Source organism: Rhinoraja longicauda, chromosome 1 (genome assembly GCF_053455715.1).
Source record: "Rhinoraja longicauda isolate Sanriku21f chromosome 1, sRhiLon1.1, whole genome shotgun sequence".
Taxonomy (NCBI): Eukaryota; Metazoa; Chordata; class Chondrichthyes; order Rajiformes; family Arhynchobatidae; genus Rhinoraja; species Rhinoraja longicauda.
In genome coordinates this window covers 68,714,060-68,720,207 of record NC_135953.1, presented here as the reverse complement: position 1 = coordinate 68,720,207, position 6,148 = coordinate 68,714,060, and positions in this window count along the sequence as shown.

Here is a 6,148-nt window from a genome sequence, read left to right as displayed (position 1 = left end):
GTAAATCATGCTTGACTAATCTTCTGGAATTCTTTGAGGATGTAACTTGGAAAATTGACAGGGGAGAGCCGGTGGATGTGGTGTACCTTGACTTTCAGAAAGCCTTTGACAAGGTTCCACATAGGAGATTAGTGGGCAAAATTAGAGCACATGGTATTGGAGGTAGGGTGCTCACATGGATAGAAAATTGGTTGACAGACAGAAAGCAAATAGTGGGGATAAATGGGTCCCTTTCAGAATGGCAGGCAGTAACTAGTGGGGTACCGCAAGGCTCGGTGCTGGGACCGCAGCTATTTACAATATACATTAATGACTTGGATGGTAAGAATAGGAAGGCAGAGTATGATCTGAATGGTGTCAAGTTAGGAAAAGGGGACGTACAACGAGATCTGGGTGTCCTAGTGCATCAGTCACTGAAAGGAAGCATGCAGGTACAGCAGGCAGTGAAGAAAGCCAATGGAATGTTGGCCTTCATAACAAGAGGAGTTGAGTATAGGAGCAAAGAGGTCCTTCTGCAGTTGTACAGGGCTGTAGTGAGACCGCACCTGGAGTACTGTGTGCAGTTTAGGTCTCCAAATTTGAGGTTTGGATATTCTTGCTATTGAGGGCGTGCAGCGTAGGTTTACTAGGTTAATTCCCGGAATGGCGGGACTGTCATATGTTGAAAGACTGGAGCGACTAGGCATGTTTACACTGGAATTTAGAAGGATGAGAGGAGATCTTATCGAAACGTATAAGAATATTAAGGGGTATAAGAAAATAACTGCAGATGCTGGTACAAATCGAAGGTATTTATTCACAGAGTGCTGGAGTAACTCAGCAGGTCGGGCAGCATCTCGGGAGAGAAGGAATGGGTGACGTTTCGCGTCGAGACCCTTCTTAAGGGGTTGGACACATTAGAGGCAAAAAACATGTTCCCAATGTTGGGGGAGTCCAGAACGAGGCGCCACAGTTTAAGAATAAGGGGTAGGCCATTTAGAACTGAGATGAGGAAAAACTTTTTCAATCAGAGTTGTGAATCTGTGGAATTCTCTGCCTCAGAAGGCAGCGGAGGCCAATTCTCTGAATACATTCAAGAGAGAGCTAGATAGAGCTCTTAGGGATCGTGGAGTCAGGGGTTATGGGGAGAAGGCAGGAACGGGGTACTGATTGAGAATGATCAGCCATGATCACATTGAATGGTGGTGCTGGCTCAAAGGGCCGAATGGCCTCCTCCTGCACCTATTGTCTATTGTCTATTGTCTATTCACAAACCCCAATTTTGGTTATGACATTTGCTTCAATTCTATCATTTTCATTGATATTCCCGTTCTTATTCTGAGTACCTGGAATATTTACTGAGTTGTCCTTCAGAGCTTATATTTTGGTTTCTCTTTTTAAATTGTTTATGATCCTTGAACTATAGACAGTAGTGCTGATCCGTCCCTCCTACTCTGAGTGAAAAGGTCCTTGAGGAGCCAATGACCTTAGGATTTTAGTGCTTGTAGAATAGCTAGTGATTGCAGCGCAGTTCAAAGTGCGGGATTTTTTTAAAACAGGGAGAGTGTCCTTGGCTCCTTTGTAAATCTTGCTTTCATTACCTTGTTTTTAAATAAGTGAGAGAAAATCATTCCCCTACTATGTAGTAAATAACCATAACTGTAAAAACAAACAGGGAGATGACAGAATTATTATCCACAATGTTCAGCAAGTTCCCTCATTGCAAACTGAGATTTAATTTTGACAAAGGACAGAACTGCAAAAATAAAAACTGCAAAAACAAAAATTGTAATCCACTGTAACTGTAAACTGTAATCATTATCAGACTTATTTTTTAATTTTAATTTCCAAATTGCTCCAATTGCATGCTTCCATGAATATTTTATTAGATCACATTCCTGTAGACTTTAACTCTTGAGAAGTGTGTTCTGTGGTGCTATGATCCTCAGCCCAAGTGACCACTTTTGGCACCATGTTTCGGTGGACCATTCTACCATTCTGGATATCAATGCTGTGTCTTTATCAGTTCCCTCAGCTCAGTCCCTGAAAATCCTCTTTTTCCTTGATGGGTCCTACCTGAGCACAGTTGTTCCAAGAGGTTTAATCGATGATTGAAACTCCCTCCTCTATTCATGTAGAATTAGGCTCCTGGTTGAAGTCAGCTCTCCCTCTGGTCTCCTCCCAAAGTAACTGACCAGGTAAAGGATGGTGGCATGCCATGGAACAATAGGTGAATTTCATTCTAGGAGAGCCCCATTATCACCGAGCCTGGTGGATCCAAATTAACCCCTTATATTTCAAAACTTTGCTCACTTTAAGAACATTGGATGGCCAATACAGTATTTTTTGCACTCACTGCTTTATTGGATGGAGTTGTATGAAGAGGTTGAATCTTGTTCTTGTATGTAGTTTAGTTTAGTTTAGTTTAGAACAGGCCCTTCTGCCCAGAATATCTTGCTGAACATGATGCCAAGGACAACTCATCTGCCCACACATAATCCATATCCCTCCATTCCTTACACGATTGCAATTGTCATGCATCTTCCATCACCTGCCCATTTTAAGTTGCACCTGCTGATTCCTGATTCTCAGCTGCTCCATCCACCATTAAGGAAAAGACAGTTCATGATATATGAGGGAAGTTGGTCATGGACTGGTGCACCTTTCAAGCTGATCATGGCCTCCCAGCAAAAAGTTCCCTGGGTAGGTTGAGGCAGAGAAAAGTCAGGAGTTAGCAAGCTGGAATCGGCTTTTATCTTTCACAGCATAATAGTGAATTCCATGTTACATGGCAGCAAAATAGACCACAGAGCCCTCCTTTTAGTCCTTCTGCCAAAATCAATGGGTAAACCCTATTCCCCAATAGTCCATTCTAACTTCTCACCCTCACATTATTGGCAGGAGGTAAACCTGAGAGTGGCACTTAGCAGCTTTTAAAAATCTTTCAGATTCAGGGACATTTAAAATATCCACAGATTGCCATAAATAAGTTAAAATATTTTCTGAATTAAAAATATTAAAGTGATTAAAATTACATTAAAACATAATCAATAAAAAATAAATAACTAAACTTTTCCATCCTAATTACAGATTGAGAACCCCACTCAAACGAGTGGGGATTTCAGTCCAGTACCTGATGCAACCGGTGTTGAAGGATCGCAGCTTCAGGACTGAGTGGCCGATGTTGCAAATGCAGGTCCACATGAATTTGAGACATTCTAATTTGAGAGCGGAATGAGTTAGCCTATTATGCTATCTGCTTTCCCTCAGGCAGAGTTAAGAATGACACTTTGGAGCATAAAGCAAAACCCTCTCAATACAGCACAGTTCTCTCTTTAATAAAACCTCAATGCATCAGCGATGTTGTGTTGTAATAGCTGCTATAGTGACCATTCTGATATGATTAACACTTGTTAAATAGTTTGGTTACTGATCACTCTGATACGCAATCTGAAAGACGATAGGATTGTGTGCCAGTTAATCAGTTTATATTTTGGATAATTTTGCTAGAAGTAATAGATTTGTTTACTCTCTAGGTCCTGGAGATTGACCCTTGGTGTTTATTTCACACAGGAGAATATGGTCACTCTTTTCCATTTTATCATTTGATTTCTGGGAACTGGGCACTGTTGGCCATGTAGGCATTCATTACTCTCTCCTAAGTGACCTTGACAAATGTTGTAAGCTGCCTTTTTAAACTGTTGCAGTCCTCTGGTGAAAGTACTCCCACAGTTGGGCACGGTTGGGCAAGTCTGTAGGGCAAAAAATTCCAGGAATTAAACTCAGCATCATTGAAGTGACACTGTGGTTTGTCATACTTTTGAGAAACTTGTACAGTGATGTCCTGGATCTGGGATGATTGTCCTCCAACAACACCACCAGCTTCCCCAGTTAAATGTGTAGTTCCTTGTTTGTACTTTTGTCAGCTCCACTGTGAAATCTCCTCAAGGTATGCATACTTTGAAGAAGTTATCTTCCTCTCTCCACCACGAGTTCTGGAGTCTGAAGAACGGTCCCGACCTGAAATATCACCCATATTATTTTCTCCAGAGATGCTGCCTGACCTGCTGAGTTACTCCAGCACTGAGTGTCTATCTTCCTCTGTACAATGTAGTATTTTGTTACTCCAGCACTGTGTCTATCTTCCTCTGTACAACCATTGAAGTATTTTCTCTATGATGCCCATTGACTTTAATTTTACTGGGGCAGCTTAAATGCCACATTGATGTCAAGGATATTCACTCTCAGAATGTCTTCATTTAACTCTTACCTTCTTACACAATTCTTTATTTAACTCTGGCTTCTCTGTCCTTGAGAGATTGTTTTTTTTAGCAGTACGTGCCTGGAGCATAGGAGCACCAATCATCAATCATCACCAACAATTATCAGCAAGTTCCTGGTGCCTGTATGAGATGTGTCACCATTGATCCCCTTTGTAGTTAGTCGAGCGGCTGGGTCACAGCACCAGAGACGTGGGTTCGATCCTGACCTCTGGTCCGGTCTGTCTAGAGTTTCCATGTTCTCTCCATGCAGGGGTTCCAGTTTACATTCCATAGATATGTTGATTGGTATGTTAGTTGACCATCTTAAACTGTGTGTAGGGAGTGGGTGAGACAGTAGGATAACATAGAACCAATGTGAACGGTGATCAATGGTCGGCGTGGACTCTGTAACCTGTTTCCATGCTGTATCTTTCAATAACATCTTCCTCACGATTATCTTGTGCTTACTTGTATTCCTTTCTCCAATGGCATCCAATAGTTTTTCAAGTCCTCCAGATTCTTTGCTCTTCCAACCACTTATCTATTCCCATGACTGCCCCTTCTTCTTTCCTCCTCAACCAATCCATGTAAACCCCCTTCTCCGACTTATGTTGCTCTAACTCACCTTTTATTTCTCTCAATCGTAATAGTATCTCTCGGAGAATGTCTCTCAGCCTGTTACTGTTCTTCACTTGCCCTCTGTTCTCTTCTCTCGGAACCCTCCTTTGTCAGGAACATTCAGCTTCTAAAATATACAACGATATGATATATGTTAGAAAGAAACTGTTTTGTTTGCTAGAATAACAACGGCAATTTTAAACACTCAGCAAATCAGGCTGCCTCAGTGGATGGACAAAAACAGTTTAGAGTTACAAGTTAATAACTTTACCTTGCACTAAACCTTATTTACTTATCATGTAAACATACACTGCAAATGGCTCGATTGCAATCATGTTTTGTCTTTCTGCTGACTGGTTAGCACGCAACAAACGCTTTTCACTATACCTCGGTACACATGACAATAAACAAAACTAAAGTGAACTATTTGGTGCTTCTTTTTTATTGCTACTTTGTTCTCCCTTTCAATTGGCGTCGGCGGTTAGCGTGCGTACATTTTAGAGATGTGTGTAAATACAAGTGCTATTTTAAGGTTCTTTCTGGCTGCATAAGTCAGCCAACACATGTTCCCTGAAGTTTCAGAGCTTCGGAATTATGTTACAACCAGATAAATTAACTGCTTCAGCTCCCTCTAAATACTCTAATCCCAATCTATATCTTCTGATGGCCATTGGCTTGAAATTCAAACTGTGTCTCAATCAAAGCTACATTGGTTTACTGGATATTTCCAACGTTTTAGATTTTTTAGATTTTAGATTTAGAGATATTTTTGTTATTGAACAATTCATAACTGTGCTTGTTTGCCTCTTCTGCATTGGTGTGACTCTTGAAGTATCTTCATAGGTTCTGGTCCAACTTGTTCAACACAGCTTGTCAACTCTTAACAGAAGTCGCAAGTCAAGAGGCATCCTCGGGCTCAGAACTTGCCTCATCTTTCTTTCCGCATCTCCACCTTTTCGAGATACATTGTGGCCCGAAAGGCCCGCTCCTGTGCTGTGATTTATATGATCTTATAGAAACATATAAAATTATAAAAGGATTGGACAAGCTAAATGCAGGGGGAATTGTTCCCAATGTTGGGGGAGTCCAGAACTAGGGGCCACAGTCTAAGAATAAATGGGAGGCCATTTAAAACTGAGATGATAAAAAACTTTTTCGCCCAGAGTTGTGAATTTGTGGAATTCTCTGGCACAGAAGGCAGTGGAGGCCAATTCACTGGATGGATTTAAAAGAGAATTAGATAGAGCTCTGGGGGCTAGCGGAATCAAGGGATATGGGGAGAAGGCAGG